The sequence below is a fragment of the Monodon monoceros genome, unplaced genomic scaffold (assembly GCF_005190385.1).
Source record: "Monodon monoceros isolate NGI ecotype Baffin Bay Population unplaced genomic scaffold, NGI_Narwhal_1 Super_Scaffold_16, whole genome shotgun sequence".
Taxonomy (NCBI): domain Eukaryota; kingdom Metazoa; phylum Chordata; class Mammalia; order Artiodactyla; family Monodontidae; genus Monodon; species Monodon monoceros.
In genome coordinates, this window is record NW_021703772.1 from 23,984,811 (window position 1) to 24,005,122 (window position 20,312).

A 20,312-nucleotide genomic window follows, 5' to 3' on the forward strand; every position below is an offset into this window, starting at 1 on the left:
TGTATAAAATGGATACCTAATAAGAACCTGCTATATAAAAGAATAAATAAAATTCAAAACAATTAAACTAAAAAAAAAAAAAAGTAATATCAGCTCTATGAATTCAATGCTAATGTCTGTCTTGTTCAGGGTTGTATCCACTGCACTTGAAGACTCTCAATAAATGTATGTTAAATGAGTGATAAAAGAATTATATGGCCTTGCTGAACACTTAGCAAATCCTATAAAGAACAAATGTAAAGTACATTAAAGCTGGCAGTGTGTACCTATTTTATTATCATAGTTCAGTTTTTTCAGTGTATCCATCCATAGAAAACTAGTTACTTAGGAAATTAATACTTGTTATAAAATACTTTTATATTTAAAATAATTTGGGGAAAACATTGGGTTAAACAGATTTTATTTGCTTGTTTTGTTATTGAATCTAAACATCAAAAAGAACCCTGGTATGCTCATGTACATTGTGACTCTCTGAAATCCACCAAACTGTCCTAGCTCACAGACATATTTGAACATTTAACATTCTCCTTCCTTGCCATTGATAAACTCTGCCTAGAGAGATAAAAGTTATTTTACTGTAATAATTTTTTACGGACACCTAATTATACTGAAATAATTTAGCATAACAGAGGTTCTGTTTGAAAAATAGCTCACTTTCAGGTAAGAATTTGTTTTCTTTCTAAAATACTCTTTCTACTTAATCAAAAAAAAAAAAACAACAACTAGGCATTAAGACTTCTAAAGATTTAGGGAAAAAAATAGATGCAGATATTTCTCAGAAATTCTGTATCAGGCAGAATTTTGAAACTTAGAACAGTAAAATAAATCACAAGGAGGAAAATTACCAACAGTTTTAACTCCATGAAAATTCAAAACATCTAAACATCAAAAAGCCATAAATTAAGTATTTATGAGAAGTCAAAGGTTTATTAGCCTTAATAGATACAGAGATAAAAAGAAATATGATTATATTTTGTTTAGCACAGAGATTCCCAAACTTTCTTGGTTCACAGTGCCCTTGGTGTCTCAGTAAGTTTTTCCAGTGCCTTTAGACCTAAAAGAAATATACCTAACAGTTTCATTTATTAAGTAGTCAAGTCTAAATGACTTAAGTATCTCTGTCCCAACCACTTCATAGCCATTTGAAAAATAGTATACCTAAATTGAAATACAAAAAATGTTTTCATTTCATCCTTAAAACAGTCATACTTACTAATGGGATTGTACACCCTGTTGGGAACTGCACAACTTCCCCAACTCGGGAATCAGATTGGACACCGTCCCTCTCATTTCCTGTTCTACACTGATTTTCACAAGGTACTTGCCTTGTGTTGCAGGAACTGCTGAAACCTAGCTTCACAAAGATGACATCATTTAAAGGAATGTATTGTGTTGTAATGTTGAAACTGTGAGCAGGTAGTTCACATGGCACCTGAGGGGTGTAGTTTTATTATTTCCCTCAAATTTTAAAATATCCTGTGCTTATCTTGCTTTAAAATATCCTGCCCAAGAGTGTGCTTCTGTGTCCCCAGAGTGCCTTGCTACGACTGGAGGGTCACCAGGCCCAGCACAATAGTGGAGAATTTATTATTTTAATGAGTGTACTCATTGTTGAGAGTATTGTGAAATGGCTCTCTTATATACTACTAGTCTGAATATGAATTGGCAAAACCTTTTTTGATGCAGCAATATAGCACTAGGGATCAAGAATATTAGAATTTTTTTATGTACAGGGTTGATACAATAAAACCAATCACTAATTCAGATAAAGTATAACTTGGTATTTAACCCAATTAGTAATATAATTACAGAAATAATGACAGTTGTGCCATATTTCAGGGCTAATCTTTCTTCAGATTAATTTATAATTCTTTAAGCAATCGCTAAGAAAATCAGATATCAAATTTGTGCATTTATTTATATATTTATAGGAAAGTGGGTGTATTTAATCTTATTAAGGAAAAATGAATGTGATACATGCATAATGCTCTGTTCCTGATTTTATATGTGTCATGACAAGTATATTTTCTGTATATAAATAATTCTTTGCATGTTTCTGTATGTGTAAACAAACATATATCTATATAAAGAATAAAACATTTACCACGTGAATTAGTGCTATTGTAATTGGTTTTATAGGTTTCACTAGGATAACTCTTGAAGTGACATATTTCAAGAAAATATAAGTGAACAAGTCTTGGTTGTGCTCTATAACTTCATAACACCCTATGAATTTATGGTAAACATTTCTGCTTCACAATTCTTTATGGCTATTTGATTTTCTCTTACTTCTGGGTAGGTATGTGGGATTCTTAGGAGTATAGGTGCAGGTATTTCTTATTTCTAATTCCTCATAATGACAGATGGAGAAAACAAAAAAATTTGCTAGAATTTTCTAGTAATTGAATAGTTGTCAGGATTGTCAAGTTTTCTTTACTGCATCTTCAATTTGTAGTTTATTGTTCAGGTCAGTAGTCTCTATCTATATCTCTGACAGATTATACTGATAATTCTTCCCTTTTTTGGTTAGTGTAGGATTTTTATGAGGGACAGTATGCCAAAGAAGAGACTAGGTGTTAACTTTCGAGTGTTTGAGAACACTGACACAACTATCTTCTGTGTTTTAGGACTCTTGGTATTATAACGAATATTCTTAGAATTATATTTAAAAGAAACTTTATTTCGGTTACCTGAATTGTATTGATAGTAAAACCTCCAAAGTTAGTGGTATTTAATTTCTTGGTATTTAACCCAATTACTAACATAACTTTTGCTTCCAATCATGATGAAGTATTAGGGACTAGATTTACCCTCCCACCTTGAACAACTAGAATACCAGACAAAATATTAGATGGCTTTTAGACATTGAACAAGAGGCACTGTAGGACTGTGATCCCTGAGAGAAGAGAACAAAGGCAGTGAGGTCTATGATTACCCCAGCTTACTTCCTAGAAGCAGTTTCCAGCCCACAGTGCAGGGACAGCAAACCCAAACAGAGCCAGGCAGTCTCACTGTGAGGAGACAGAGATCAGAGTCCAGGGAGACCTATGTGCTTAGATATGCAAGGCAGAGTATCAGATAAGAGGAAACTGCACAGAAAAAACTCAAGTTTTTCAGAGGGCCTTCTTTACTCTTTGGTTAGTGATCTCTTTACATGTATGAGGAAACTACCTGAAGCTGGGGAAAGAACACCAGAAAGCAGAAGGCCAAACAATTCCTGGAGCTCATTTAGGGCTGGGAAGAGTTCATTCTCACAAACCAGTATAGAAAGACTTTGTCATATGCAGGGCATTGAGTTAAGACCTCAGTGGTATTGCCATAGTACTGGGGCTAAATAAGCCTTGAGACTAAAATGTTCTCTGGATCTGCCTTAAAGCATAAAAGGAAATACCAGAAGGATTGAACTGATTCCAAGTAATATAACTGCGTAGCAGAACAAGTAACCCATACTTCAAAGAAATCCAACAAAATCTAGGACCCACTAATGTAAAATTCACAATAGCCAGCACCTATTAAAAAATTAACAGATATGCAGAGAAGGTGGAAAGGATTACCCACAATCAGTAGAAAAATCAGTCGGTAGAAACAGACCCAGAAATGATCAAATGGTGGAATTAGCAGATAGGGTTGATTAAACAGTTATAATAAATATGTTCCTTATGTTCAAGAATATAAAGGAAACATGAACATGATGAGAATGAAAGTGGTACTTGGAGGAAAACGTATATAATTAAGTGCTTGTATTAAGAAAGAAGAAAGGTCTCAAACCAATTAAGCTTGCTTCTAAAGAGATTATGAGAGAGGAGTAAATTAAATCTAGAGTATCTAAAGGAGGGAAATAATAATGAAAGAGAAAACAGACAAATAATAGAGAAAAACCAATGAAATCAAAGGCTGATTCTGTGAAGAGATTAATAAAATGCATAAGCCTCTAGCCGAGATCAACCAGTACAAAGAGTGAATATTCAATTTACCAACATCAGAAATGAAAATGATACATCACTAAAACTCCTATAGCCATTGGAAATACAATATGGAAATATTATGAATAAGTTTATGTCAGTAAACTTGAAATGAACAAATTCAAGCAGATGAAATAAATTTCTTGAAACATAGAAATTATTGAAGCTCACTCAAGAAGAAACAGATATTCTCAATAACTTAATATTCTTTCCAGGAATTGAAATTATATTGGATGGGCCAAAAGGTTCGTTTGGTTTTTTTCCGTAAGATGGCTCTAGTAGCACTTAGTTGTCTCTAACTTTATTTGAAACAGTTTTGTTAGATTGTATGTGACAGCTGTCATAACAGCATGCATTTAAAAAAAAGACATCAAAATTGGTCAATTTTTGTGTACCCATTTTAATATTGAAGATGGAAGAAGAAAGCAAACTTTTTGGCATATTATGCCTTATTATTTCAAGAAAGGTAAAAACACAACTGAAACACACAAAAAGATTTGTGCAGTATATGGAGAAGGTGCTGTGACTGATCAAATGTGTCAAAAGTGGTTTGTGAAGTTTCGTGCTGGAGATTTCTCTTTGGACAATGCTCCATGGTTGAGTAGATCATTTGAAGTTGATAGCGATCAAATTGAGACATTAACTGAGAACAATCAACGTTATACCACGTGGGCAATAGCTGACATACTCAAAATATCCAAATCAAGCGTTGAAAATAATTTGCACCAGTTTGGTTATGTGAATTGCTTTGCTGGGTTCCATGTAAGTTAAGCGAAAAAAACCTCCTTGACCATATTTCGCCATGCAATTCTCTACTTAAACGTAATGAAAACATCGTTCCGTTTTTAAAACAAATTGTGATGGGCAATGAAAAGTGTACATTTGTACAACAACGTGGAACGGAAGAGATCCTGAGGCAAGTGAAATGAACCACCACCAACCACACCAAAGGCCAGTCTTCATCCAAAGAAGGTGATGTTGTATATATGGTGGTATTGGAAGGGAGTCCTCTATTATGAGCTCCTTCTGGAAAACCAAACAATTAAATTCCAACAAGTACTGCTCCCAATTAGACCAACTGAAAGTGGCACTCAATGAAAAGTGTCCAGAATTAGTCAATAGAAAAGATATAATCTTCCATCAGGATAACGCAAGACCGCATGTTTCTTCAATGACCAGGCAAAAACTGTTAACAGCTTGGCTGGGAAGTTCTGATTCATCCGCCAGGCATTGCACCTTCGGATTTCCATTTATTTCAGTCTTTACAAACTTCTCTTACTCGAAAAAATTTCAGTTCCCTGGAAGACTGTAAAAGGCACCTGAAACAGTTCTTTGCTCAAAAAAATAAAAAGTTTTGGGAAGATGGAATATGAAGTTGCCTGAAAAATGGCAGAAGGTAGTGGAACAAAAGGGTGAATACGTTGTTCAATAAAGTTCTTGGTGAAATTGAAAAATGTCTTTTATTTTTATTTAAAAAACCAAAGGCACTTTTTGGCCCACCCAATATTTAAAAACATTCCCACAAAGAAAATGCCAGATGACTTCACTTTTAAACTCTGTCAAACATTTAAGGTAGAAATAATGTAAGGAGAAAATTCTTCCAGAGAATAGAAGGGGGAGTGATACTTCCAAATTAATTGTATGAGTTCAGCATTACCCTGATGCCAAAACCAAAGACATTATAACATGAGAAAACTGTATAGCGATATCCCTCCTTAACATAAATGCAAAAATCCTTAACAAAATTTTAGCAAGGAGAATCCAGAAATATATAAAAAAGGATAATATATCCTGACAAAGTGGGGTTTATCAATTCTCAGCAATAGAATAGAAAGGTACTTTATCAACAGGATAAAAACCATCCTGGAAAGACTTTCAACTAACATCACACTAACAATAAATGAATGAAAGTTTACCCTTAAGAGTAGGAACAAGGCAAGAATGCTCTCTGTACTTCTTTTCTTGGGAGTCTTGTCAATGCAGTATGGCAAGGGAAAGAATACAAATTGGAAATGAATAAATAAAACTATGTTTTGTTTTAGGTGGCATGATCACCTATAGCATAGAAAATAACAAGGAATTTACCAAACAACTAAAATTAATGTGTGATTTCATTAAGGTTGTAAGATGCAAAGTTAATAAAAAGAAATCAAGTTTATTTCTACATGCTAGCAATGGACAATTGGAAACTGAAAATTAGAAAGCAATGCCATTTATTATAGCATCCAAAATATATGAAAAATAGAGATAAATTTAATGTGAAATACTTAGGTTTATGTAATTATGTGCAAGAAATATTATAAAACACTGCCAAGAGATATTAAAGAAGACCTAAGTAAATGGAGATAGTATGATCATATTTTGAACAATTCAGTATTGTTAAGATGTTAACTCTCCTGAAATTTAGCCTATCAATTCAATACAATCCCAGTCAGTATCTTAGCAGGATTTTTTTTATAGAAATTGACAAATTGATTGCAGATTTCTTTGGAAATACAAAACACCTAAAATAGCCAAAATAATTTTGAAAAATCAAGATTGGATGACTTACACTACCCAATTTAAAGACTAACTCTATTAGTAAGACCTACTTTTTTAGATTTATAATAATGTTTATTGCAGATGATTTTAATTTGTATTCTTCATACATTTCAGTTTTTCCGAGTTTCTATTTATTTATCTATCTATTTATTTTTTACAGTAGGTCCTGTTGGTTATCTATTTTTAAATATAGCAGTGTGTACATGTCAGTCCCAAACTTTGGTTTAAGGTGATGGAAATTAAAATATTGTAATTGTGATGGTGGTTACACAACCATATATACTTCAAAATTCCTTGAATTATATACTTAAAGTGAGTGGATTTTATTTAATGTAAATTATACCTCAATAAAACTGATTTAACAAAGTAAAAATCTATATGTACTATAACTCAGATTTCAGAGGCAACAGATATTTGAGGAAGATGGTTGGAAGTGCCCATGTAAAGCTATGACCATGTGAATGAGCCCTACTTTAGCTTATCAAGTAAGGAAATTGGCAACTCTAAAATGGCTCTCTCTTCCCAACCTCTCCTTTTATCTTTTTCCCCATGAGTTCTCAAAGTAATTTTGTTGAAAAATAAATGACTTAAAGGCTTTAGCTATGTTCTGACAACATGTTCCAGTTGGCTTTTAACGTGGTGTTGTGGGAAGTGGGAAAGATAGACTCCCACAGTCAACACCCAGGCAAACCATTTATCTTTTGCTAGTGGAAAGGATTAATTTCCATGCTGTTCTTTCTTATGTGAAATAACACTATATAGCCCTCATAAAAGACTGCAACAGCACAACCAGCAATGTAAGAGAAATTGGTCAATGTAAGTTTTTCCACTTGAATTTTGTTTTTACACCTTTACTGGAGTATAATTGCTTTACAATGGTGTTAGTTTCTGCTTTATAACAAAGTGAATCAGCTATACATATACACATGTCCCCATATCTCCTCCCTCTTGCATCTCCCTCCCACCCTCCCTATCGCACCCCTCTAGTGGTCACAAAGCACTAAGCTGATCTCCCTCTGCTATGCAGCTGCTTCCCACTAGCTATCTATTTTACATTTGGTAGTGTATATATGTGCATGCCACTCTCTCACTTCATCCCAGCTTACCCTTCCTCCTCCCTGTCTCCTCAAGTCCATTCTCTACGTCTGTGTGTTTATTCCTGTCCTGACCCTAGGTTCTTCAGAATTTTTTTTTTTTTTTGGTTCCATATATATGTGTTAGCATACGGTATTTGTTTTTCTCTTTCTGACTTACTTCACTCTGTATGACAGACTGTAGGTCCAACCACCTCACTACAAATAAATCAATTTCCTTTCGTTTTATGGCTGAGTAATATTCCATTGTGTATATGTGCCACATCTTCTTTATGAATTCATCTGTCAGTGGACACTTATAGGTTGCTTCCATATCCTGGCTATTGTAAATAGAGCTGCAGTGAACATTGTGGTATATGAATTATGGTTTTCTCAGGGTATATGCCCAGTAGTGGGATGGCTGGGTCATATGGTAGTTCTATTTTTAGTCTTTTAAGGAACCTCCATACTGTTCTCCTTAGTGGCTGTATCACTTTACATTCCCACAGCAGTGCAAGAGATTTCCCTTTTCTCCACATCCTCTCTAGCATTTATTGTTTGTAGATTTTTTGATGATGGCCACTCTGACTGGTGTGAGGTGATACCTCATTGTAGTTTTGATTTACATTTCTCTAATGATTACTGATGTTGAGCATCCTTTCATGTGTTTATTGGCAATTTGTATATCGTCTTTGGAGAAATGTCTATTTAGGTTTTCTGCCCATTTTTGGATTGGGTTGTTTGTTTTTTCTGATACTGAGCTGTATGAGCTGCTTGTAAATTTTGGAGATTAGTCCTTTATCAGTTGCTTCTTTTGCAAATATTCTGTCCCATTCTGAGGGCTGTCTTTTCGGTTTCCTTTGCTTGCAAAAGCTTTTAAGTCTCATTAGGTCCCATTTGTTTATTTTTTATTTTATTTCCATTTCTCTAGGAGGTGGGTCAAGAAGGAACTTGCTGTGATTTATGTCACAGAGTGTTCTGCCTATGTTTTCCTCTAAGAGTCATATAGTGTTGGCCCTTACATTTAGGTCTTTAAACCATTTGGGTTTTTTGTGTGTGTGTGTATGGTGTTAGGGAGTGTTCTAATTTCATTCTTTTACATGTAGCTGTCCAGTTTTCCCAGCACCACTTAATAAAGAGGCTGTCTTTTCCCCATTGTATATTCTTGCCTCCTTTATCAAAAATAAGGTGACCATAAGGGCGTCGCTTTATCTCTGGGCTTTCTACCCTGTTCCATTGATCTACATTTCTGTTTTTGTGCCAGTACCATACTGTCTTGATCACTGTAGCTTTGTAGTATAGTCTGAAGGCAGGGAGTCTGATTCCTCCAGCTCTGTTTTTCTTCCTCAAGACTGCTTTGGCTATTCGGGTTCTTTTGTGTTTCCATGCAAATTGTGAAATTTTTTGTTCTAGTTCTGTGAAAAATGCCAGTGGTAGTTTGATAGGGATTGCGTTGAATCTGTAGATTGCTTTGGGTAGTAGAGTCATTTTCGCAATGTTGATTCTTCCAATCCAAGAACATGGTATATCTCTCCATCTGTTTGTATAATCTTTAATTTCTTTTATCAGTGTCTTATAGTTTTCTGCATGCAGGTCTTTTAGTCTCCTTAGGTAGGCTTATTCCGAGGTATTTTATTCTTTTTGTTGCAATGGAAAATGGGAATGTTTCCTTAATTTCTCTTTCAGATTTTTCATCATTAGTGTGCAGGAATGCAAGAGATTTCTGTGCATAAGTTTTCTATCCTGCTACTTCACCAAATTCATTGATTACCTCTAGTAGTTTTCTGGTAGCATATTTAGGATTCTCTATGTATAGTATCATATCATCTGCAAACAGTGACAGCTTTACTTCTTTTCCGATTTGGATTCCTTTTATTTCTTTTTCTTCTCTGATTGCTGTGGCTAAAACTTCCAAAATTATGTTGAATAATAGTGGTGAGAGGGGACATCCTTGTCTTGTTCCTGATCTTAGACGAAATGTTTTCAGTTTTTCACCATTGAGAATGATGTTAGCTGTGGATTGGTCATATATGTCCTTTATTATGTTGAGGTAAGTTCCCTCTATGCCTACTTTCTGGAGGGTTTTATCATAAATGGGTGTTGAATTTTGTCAAAAGCTTTTTCTGCATCTATTGAGGTAGTCATATGGTTTTTCTCCTTCAATTTTTTAATATGGCTTATCACATTGATTGATTTGCATATATTGAAGAATCCTTGCATTCCTGGGATAAACCCCACTTGATCATGGTGTATGATCCTTTAATGTGCTGTTGGATTCTGTTTGCTAGTATTTTGTTGAGGATTTTTGCATGTATGTTCATCAGTGATATTGTCCTGTAGTTTTCTTTTTTTGTGACATCTTTGTCTGGTTTTGGTATCAGGGTGATGGTGGCCTCATTGAATGAGTCTGGGAGTGTCCCTCCCTCTGCTATACTCTGGAAGAGTTTGAGAATGATAGGTGTTAGCTCTTCTCTAAATGTTAGAATTCACCTATGAGTCCATCTGGTCCTGGGCTTTTGTTTGTTGGAAGATTTTTGATCACAGTCTCAATTTCAGTGCTTATGATTGGTCTGTGTATATTTTCTATTTCCTCCTGGGCCAGTCTAGGAAGTTTGGGCTTTTCTAAGAAGGTGTCCATTTCTTCCAGGTTGTCCATTTTATTGGCATACAGTTGCTTGTAGTAACCTCTCATGATCCTTTGGATTTCTGCCGTGTCAGTTGTTACTTCTCCTTTTTCATTTCTAACTGTATTGATTTGCGTCTTCTCCCATTTTTTTCTTGATGAGTCTGGCTAATGGTTTATCAATTTTGTTTATCTTCTCAAAAAAACAGCTTATAGTTTTATTGATCTATCATTTCCTTCATTTCTTTTTCATTTATTTCTGATCTGATCTTTATGATTTCTTTCCTTCTGCTAACTTTGGGGTTTTTTTGTTCTTCTTTATCTAATTGCTTTAGGTGTAAGGTTAGGTTGTTTATTTGAGATGTTCCTTGTTTCTTGAGGTAGGATCGTAGTGCTATAAACTTCCCTCTTAGAACTCCTTTTGCAGCATACCATAGGTTTTGGGTCATCGTGTTTTCATTGTCATTTGTTTCTTGGTGTTTTTTGATTTCCTCTTTGATTTTTTCAGTGATCTCTTGGTTATTAAGTAGTGTATTATTTAGCCTCCATGTGTTTGTATTTTTTCAGATTTTTTCCTGTAATTGATATCTAGCCTCATAGCATTGTGGTCGGAAAAGATACTTGATATGATTCCAATTTTCTTAAATTTACCAAGGCTTGATTTGTGACCCAAGATATGATCTATCCTAGAGTATGTTCCATGAGCGCTTGAGAAGAAAGCATATTCTGCTGTTTTTGCATGGAATGTCCTATAAATATCAATTAAGTCCATCTTGTTTAATGTGTCATTTAAAGCTTGTGTTTCCTTATTTATTTTCATTTTGGATGATCTGTCTATTGGTGAAAGTGGAGTGTTAAAGTCCCCTACTATGATTGTGTTACTGTTGATTTCCCCTTTTATGGCTATTAGCATTTGCCTTATGTATTGAGGTGCTCCTATGTTGGGTGCATAAATATTTACAATTGTTATATCTTCTTCTTGGATTGATCCCTTGATCATTATGTAGTGTCCTTCTTTGTCTCTTGTGATAGTCTTTATTTTAAAGTCTATTTTGTCTGATATGAGAATTGCTACTCCAGCTTTCTTTTGCTTTCCATTTTCATGGAATATCTTTTTCCATTCCCTCACTTTCAGTCTGTATGTGTCCCTAAGTCTGAAGTGGGTCTCTTGTAGACAGCATATATACAGGTCTTGTTTTTGTATCCATTCACCCAGTCTATATCTTTTGGTGGGAGCATTTAATCCATTTACATTTAAGGTAGTTATCAATATGTATGTTTCTATTACCTTTTTCTTAATTGCTTTGGGTTTGTTACTGTAGGTCTTTTCTTTCTCTTGTGTTTCCTGCCTAGAGAAGTTCCTTTAGCATTTGTTGTAAAGCTGGTTTGATGGTGCTGAATTCTCTTACTTTTTGCTTCTCTGTAAAGGTTTTAATTTTTCCATTGAATCTGAATGAGATCCTTGCTGGGTAGAGTAAGCTTGTTTGTAGGTTTTTCCCTTTCATCACTTTACATATGTCCTGCCACTCCCTTCTGGCTTGCAGAGTTTCTGCTGAATGATCAGCTGTTAACCTTATGGGGACTCCCTTGCATGTTATTTGTTTTTTTACTCTTGCTGCTTTTAGTATTTTTTTTTGTATTTAATTTTTGATAGTTTGATTAATATGTGTCTTGGTGTGTTTCTCCTTGGATTTATCCTGTATGGGAAACTCTGCACTTCCTGGACTTGATTTGCTATTTCCTTTCCCATATTAGGGAAGTTTTCAACTATAATCTCTTCAAATATTTTCTCAGTCCCTTTCTTTTTCTCTTTTTCTGGGACCCCTATAATTCGAATGTTGGTGCGTTTAATGTTGTCCCAGAGGTCTCTGAGACTGTCCTCGATTCTTTTCATTCTTTTTTCTTTATCTGCTCTGCAGTAGTTATTTCCACTACTTTATCTTCCAGGTCACTTATCCTTTCTTCTGCCTCATTTATTCTGCTATTGATTCCTTCTGGAGAATTTTTAATTTCATTTATTGTGTTGTTCATCATTGTTTGTTTGCTCTTTAGTTCTTCTAGTTCCTTGTTAAACGCTTCTTGTATTTTCTCCATTCTATCTCCTAGATTTTGGATCATCTCTACGATCATTACTCTGAAGTCTTTTTCAGGCAGACTTCCTATTTCCTCTTCATTTGTTTGGTCTGGTGTGTTTTTACCTTGCTCCTTCATCTGCTGTGTGTCTCTCTGTCTTCTCATTTTGCTTAACTTACTGTGTTTGGGGTCTCCTTTTTGTAGGCTGCAGGTTCGTAGTTCCCGTTGTTTTTGATGTCTGCCCCCCGTGGCTAAGGTTGGTTCAGTGGGTTGTATAGGCTTCCTGGTGGAGGGGGCTAGTGCCTGTGTTCTGGTGGATGAGGCTGGATCTTGTCTTTCTGGTGCGGCCCAAATTTTTAATGAAACAAACATGAACCCATGCGTTTCATGAAAATGTGGCTCCTTTCTTGACCATATAATTCAAGTAATGTGTGGCTCAAGTTTGCACTATCAGTAGAATTGGGAAGCAAACGGGTCCATTAACATTATTCCTTTTCTTCCAGTTGTAACACACAATTCCAGGGTAAAATGGTAACTTCCGGCTAAGCGAGGCCTCTTTGGGGTAACGGCAGATTGTTAAAGTCTTCTCTCCCCTCCTGTTCTCCCAGATGGCGATGCTGTGGGTGGCATCTCACACACTATCTCCAGGCTTGGGTCTGTATCCTCGGGAACCTACTGTGGACATGTTGGGCTCACCCAGCATTTGGACCCCACTGGGGTCTCCCAGGAGCAAGGGGTAACTTCTAGGGTTTCTCCTAACCAGTCGGGATGGCCCCAAACTGACTCTGATCCACCTGAATTTTAAAATCCAGACACACAGGTCAGTTTGAAGTAGAATTGATGTAAAGTTTAAACTGGATCACTGTCCTCAAAAGATGTTATCAACGTACAGGAGTAAACTCCCATACCAAAATAAATATTTAAAAAAATTTTTTACCAATAATAAATGATACTTCATCCATAGGCTTTTCAGATTTTCGTCCCAACATTTCTTGTAAAAGAAAATTAATTTTAACTCCTTCAGTAATATAACTAAGATCATTATGGTGGAGTTAAGAAAAGTATTCTTCACTTTGATAAGAAATTTTAACTCAATACCGGACTTAGAGAACATGATGATTTATGAGCTTCTATAGACCATTGTTTTTCAACTTCAGTACGTAAGCAACTACCTGGCAGGCTTGTTAAACATGGGGAGATCAGAGTACCTCTCTCAGAAATTCTAGGCCCTAGCATGGTGCCCAAGAATCTGCATTTTAAGAGCACTCCAGGTAATTCTAACATAGGAGGCATGCAGCTCATATTTTGAGAACCACTGCAAATGGTTACACTAAAACATATTTGAATATAGGTAGGAATGTTGTATTATAACAGACAAATACATAGCAGATTAGAGTAGAATAGAGGAAATATTTAGTTTTACATTTCCACAAATTCCCCTTGTCTTACAAATATGTGATTCCTTTTTTGGTGGCTAATCTTTACTAACATGTCATGCTCCTGTTTATCTAAATACAGAGTTATGGCACACCCTTCCAGAGCCATAGCATACCAACATTAAAAGTGATGCTGTCTGTTGCTGTCTAAACATGATGAAATGAAAAGCTACATCTGTCTCTACTCTTTAAAACTACACTAAAATCACAGTAGACGTTTCTAGAAGTATAAACGCATTAAGATCAAAGACAATGGGAAAGGACAGAATAGCAGCAAGAGGAAGACGGAAAGAAGATAGAGGGAGGGCTGGTAATAGACTTCCCAAAACAGAAGACTCGGGAACTTATAGTGATTATAGAAGGGAATAAAGGATGAGTAGCAAAGCCATTTGGCCCTAGAGAATCCTGAAAAGTCTCTGGACTTGGAAGAAACATGACTGTTGATGGTAGGGATGAAATTCTGGATTGAATATAAAAGGATTTCAAAATCTGAATACAAAACAGGCCACAGAACCACTCTCACTACAGCCAACCAACTACAGGAAAATGACATTTATTCTCTGGCGATACTGAATTGGAAAGGTTCTAGCTTAGAGACTCCAGGAAAAGTAGAGAGTAGGGGGAAAACAAAGGACTTAAAGCAGGGACAGTATATAAAAGACTACAGTTGAACATTTAGATTTCTGGCCCCGTATCTTGCCTTACTTCCGGAATACTAATATCTAGCTTCATATCCCCCCATACCCCCAGGGCTGGAAATTGGAGGCATCTTTTCTAAGGGAATTGAGAGGTCCTAGAGAAAAGACATATATATTTATATTTGGGGGTCTGACAATGAAAAGGTTGCTTCATTACCTGGTCACTCTGCAGTAGTTCACAAACCTCACCTGTGTTTCCTGAACTTCCAATTAGCTTTTTAGTGCCTTACTGTTAAATATAAATGGACAATAAATATTCAGGCACCAGGCATTTAAGGAAAGCCTCCAATACGGACACCAATGTAAAAAAGAAAAAAAGCCAGAGAAGACAATATAAAAAGAACTTTTTTAAAAAGAAAAAATTATGCCCAGATAAATGTTATTGTACCTATGAAAAAAACAGAATACTATTTTTAAGAAAAAGGAAAGAGGTCAGAGAAATTTATATTCGCCAGAAATATTTCACAGAAAGATTCAAAGAAAAAGGTGAGGAATTTTTCTATAAGTAAACAGGGTAAAAGGATAATTAATATGAGGGAAAAAAATTTCAAGACTCAATCCGGAAGGTCTAACATCAAACTAATAGAAATTCCAAAAAGAGAGGACAGAGAAATAGATTATGTTTAGATGGGCGTGGGGTGAGTGGAAGACTATTTCATTAAGTGCCCTTTAGGGCTATTTGATTTTTTCTTTTTCAAGTATGGGCATAGTAACTATGGTAAAAAGAAAAATAATTATTAAAGTAAATAAGAAAAGGACTAAGAATGCTAAGGCAAACTAAATCAGCATATCATAATTTTAGAATTCAGGAAAAAATTGTTACCTAACAGCAGCAACAAAACTATTATATCATGGGGAAATTTTAAGATATATTGTTCAGTAAAATAAGCAGATTGTAAAATACAGCATATAAAATGACCCAATTTCATAACAAAATATATCTTTGCATGCATAGAAAAAATACATGATATAAAAATGTTAAAGATACTTATCTCTAAATGATATAATTATAAATAACTTTTGGTGAATTAAAAAATTTTCTATATGGATGCATTGCTTTTAGAGTTCGTGAAAGATTCAGGGAAAACCAGGGAAAGGAAAATATTTAAAGAGTTAGGAAATGATGTCATTCATGAAAACACCACTTATTAGTTCTTGCTGTGAACAAATCACCATGCTAAACTCTTTGGAGGTTACAAAGATATATAAGACATTATTTCAGTCTCTCAAGAAGCTCATAATCTAACATGGGAGATCAAAATGAATGTATACATACAGTTGATTCTTGAACAACACAGGGGTTAGGGGCACCAACACCCCCTCCCTTGCAGTGGAAAATCCACATATAACTTCACAGTCAGCCCTCCACATCCACGGTTCCACATTAGTGGATTCAACCAACTGCAGATCATGCAGTACTGTAGTAAGTATTTGTCGAAAAATATTCACATTATAAGTGGATCCATGCAGTACAAACCCAGGTTGTTCATGGGTCAGATGTAATCACAAATAACTCGAGAGACAGAATGTTACAAGTTTCCTAAGTGTGAGGACCAATACAGTTACAGTTCTTTAGTAGGAAAGATCGCTTTTGGATGGAACATGGTTAGGGAGATTGGAAGGATGCGTAGGATTTCAAGGGGCAGAAATTGTGTGAAGCCATTCCAGAAAGAACTAAGACTCAGAAGTGTAAAAGCGAAAGGTAATCCTGGCTGAATCCTGGGGTAGAAGATGGGATGTATCCCTTGGGACCAGACAGTGTAGGATGCTGAATGCCAAGTACAGGGATTTGGACTTTGTTCAGTAGAAGTGAAAAGTCATTGAAGGTTGTTGAGGAGAGGAGTAAAATAATTACACAAGGGAAGAGAACACCTGGTTTGAAGTATACTAAGCTTGCCCAGGTTCATGGTAATGAACATTTGAACTAGGAAATTGGTTCTGGGAGTGAGAAGGAGGGATAAACTTGAGCAGTTATTTGGATGTGAGAAATGAGGTAGAAGGCAACAATAGTGGTTGCCTTATCACGAGTCTGGTTTATTAAAACAGTGGTAACGCACAAAAGAGCAGTCAGAATAAAGAATTAGTTTTGTAGAGGAAGATAATTTTGGATATGTTGAATTTTAGATTTCAGAGGAATATGCATAACGCAATACTCCAAAGGCATTTGGAAGTATGAGGTTGAAGTACAGTCATTCAGCAAATACATATTGAGTACCTCCTATGTTTAATAACTACAGTAAGCACTATCAATTCCAAATTGAATAAAACATGACCTCTGTCCTCATGACAGAGCTCATTGTTTAGGACGAGGGAAACAGAGGTCAGATGGGTAATTACAATGCAATTATCATAAGTAATGCATCAACAGAATATGGACAGAGCACTGTGAGAGCACAGAGGGGGGAAACTGTGTCCTTGGGTTCACCATGATCACTTTTTAAATGTTTGTGACAAATAGGAGCTTCCAAACATGGGAAATTATTCCAGGCATGATTTGGACATTTCATAGAAATGAGGGCTTAATCTAGAGGGAAAAGGGGGAGACTACTGTACTGAGAGCAAAACCTGGAGGTACATATATATTTACCAGGTAGGAAAAGATTGAGAAGCCAGGGAGTGAGGATGCAGAATCTGATCCCAGAAGCTAAAACAGGAGATTCAAGACTCCTGAAAGTTTGATAGGGGCAAGGAATTAGGAACATTTTGGACTGATTAAAGTCTACCGGATTTAGCACTTCAGAGACTATCGATGACTTCTTTTTAATTTTTTTTTTTTTTTACCCCTCAATATAGAACTTTATTAGGGGAAGGGCGATAGAAGGTCCCTGTGTTGAAGGTACTACATCATGGAGACCCGGAGCCTGGAAAAGATGGCACTGGGGAGTTAAGGGAGCTTTGAGGAGGGGTAGCAGAATGAAGGTGTTTCAGATAGTGAGACTGTGTAAATAATAACATTTGTAAAAAGAAAAGTAGCAAAAGACTGGTCCTTTTCTGTGAATATATATACATATGTTATACATATTAACTCATAGTTGATACCTATTATACAGTTAAACTCATCATATATAGGGAGTAAATATAAACAGTATTTTCATGACATTGATTTTTAGGAAAAATAGATGTCCATTAAAATTATTGTGGTAATCATTTCATGACGTATGTAAGTCAAATCATTCTACTGTACCCCTTAAACTTATACAGTGCTTATGTCAATTATATCTCAATAAAACTGGAGGAAGAAAAAAAGAAATATCAAAGAACTGACAGGAAATGGTCTTGTAGGGATAGTAGAGCCATTGGATTTGGAAGGGACTGTTGATGATGCTTGAAAATAATTTTCCAGAGAGTAGCAAGGGCATGATCTAGAATTCGAAGGAGCTAAGAACTTGAGAGTAAATAGAAAGAGATGACGGCAGTTCCCGGAAACACTGTCTCTCCTCCACCCTCCCCCACATCCCCATTCTCTGACGAACTTCTACTTTTTCTTCATTTATCAGCCTAAATGTTCATACCTCAGGTAGACCTTCCTGTCCAACCTTCTCACACTAAATTGGGGTCCCCATGTTATACTAGCTTACCATTCTTTAGCTCTGTAGAATTTACAATTTGTAATGTATTGCTTGTATATTTGTTAAATGTCTGTCTTCCTCAACAGACTGTTGGTTGCATGAGGATAGGCACCATGAGAATTTGCTCTCCACTTTACATTCCAGCCTTGTCCCAGTGTTGGTACCTAGTAGGCTTTCAATAAAGATGTATTAAATGAGACATGTAGAAGGGTAAGGTGGAACACTTCCAGAACAAATTTCTTGGACATAGAATAGTTATGAGATGTCAGAGTCCAGCATGTCACCCAGTATGTGGATTCCTGGAATAGAATACAGATGAAGATTTAGGGAAATTGAGGTTATATTTTTAGAGCAATTTACTCCAATATCTGTTATACTCACAGAGAACAAGGATGGGATGAAGAGAGGAAGAGTGACGTTTTAAACAAATAGATGACAAAATGGGAGAGGCTGAAGTAAAGCAGATGGGGTTGAATTCTAAAATGAGGGGAGTAGAAAGCATCCTGTCTTTTCTTCCTTATCTGGGGAGTTGGGAGTTTATAGAGCGTTGTGAGCCAAGGGAAGTGGACGAGAACTATATTTTAATTAAGTTAAAAAGGTGTCAATTGCTTAGAGAAATAAGGGGAAGAAGTATAGGAGGATATTATGTTCACAGTAAAACATAGGTATCACAGGACACAGTGCAACAGGACTTAAGAAGGGGAAGACAGAGATGATGGAACTAGTTTATAGTGGGCTGTTAACTACAATGTGTATGCTTAACAAGTATTAGTTGCTTAATAGACTTGTTGAGAGAAAATTCATAAAAGGCTTTTTGTCATATGTAGCCCCATATCTTGGAATGCAATTATATATAAATATATTTATACTATTTACATTAATATTTTTGACTAAAAGAATATTTTCTTGTATTTTTTATGCTCTCACACAATGCTGTAAGAGTCTTCACAATATAAAAAGCTACCTAGTTTTTACTTCCCAGAAATTCTTGGTTCTGAAAAATAGAAGTTACTTTGCCTAGTATTTTTAGAAATGACTGATCCTGCCTTAGATAGCTTTGGTTTTTTAAGACGGTTTACAAAAAAATTGCGATTATCAAATAACTGATTTGAATTTATATGCACCTCAAATACGATCTAAAGGTTTGTTTGGTTTTTTTAATCAATGTAGTGAAATCTTTATGCAGGTGTGAATACCTTGTCTTGTTAAAGTATTTCCATTTCATTTATGACCATTATCCTAGCATGGGTTTGTAAGGGACCTGGAGTTGAGGATGCTATCTTTGACCATGAAAAAGAGTTGTCTATTTGTCCTCTAGGCAAAACAAAATGATTCCTAAGGGAGTCAAATGAGAGCAGCTGACCTCATTCACAATGTGCTTAACTGAGGGCTTTGGCAACAGACCACCTGATGCTTTATGGTTTTCTGTATCCGTTCAACACCAAGAATCAAAGTGCTCTGTGATACCCTTGTGAATAGTCTTACATTAAAACACACCTCTTTCCCTAAATGTGTTTTTTTTCCTTCTTAATTTTTTAAAGTTTTTTTTTTTAATGTGAGCATTGAAGTATTTTACCAGGTATAATGAGATGTGGCTATTAGAAAATAATTCATTTCCTGAATGTGAAATATGTAATTAAGTATCACTGTCGTTGTATAACTAAATATGTTAGGGCTTTGGTGATTACTGTTAATAATCCTGACTCAAAGCACCTAGTAGGTTAATAATTCTTGGTAATATAAGAACAGTGCTGACTGATGTAGGAGAATAGGCTGATCTGCCGCAGTTTTGCATGTGTGAATAGTTCTTACCAAGGTGGAAAGAAAAGAGAAACTCTCTGCCTTTATCTGTGCTTTTTCTCATCACCTGAATTCTTTCTAGTCTTCTGGGTACCCATGAATAATCTTTTCATTAGACAATGACATTTCAAGTTGTTGGATTTTAGTTTCCTTCAGTAAAATTCTCTATTCTTAGCCCCCTCCCAATAAATAAAAATAATTTTCATCATGTATCTAGGACACTCCTGATTTGTCTTTTGAATGAGTCAGAGCTGAGAGAACTGTGTAAGAGTAAATGTTAGTGTTAAGAGTCAGATAATTTGAAGATCAGTCATCAGCCTCTCATGATCTAGGATACAGTCAGAGCATGATTTGATTCATTATTTCCCCTGTCACCAAAGGTACGATCTGCCTTTTCTTGCTGTCTTTTAATCTTGGTAGAAGTTTATTATCTTTAATTGTCTCAACTGGAGTGTGGTGGAGGAAGAGATTTAAGTCTGAAAAGCATATAAATGCTTCCTCCAGACTATCAAAAGTTAGCTGGTAATTTTGCTTTGG

General features: G+C 35.5%; 1 protein-coding gene across 10 annotated transcripts in view; it reads left to right on the plus strand.

Annotated features, from left to right (window-relative positions):
• The window catches only part of IKZF2 (IKAROS family zinc finger 2), a 177,370-nt gene that overhangs the window by 134,280 nt on the left and 22,778 nt on the right, over positions 1-20,312 (plus strand). The gene's annotated exons all lie outside the window — the stretch shown is intronic.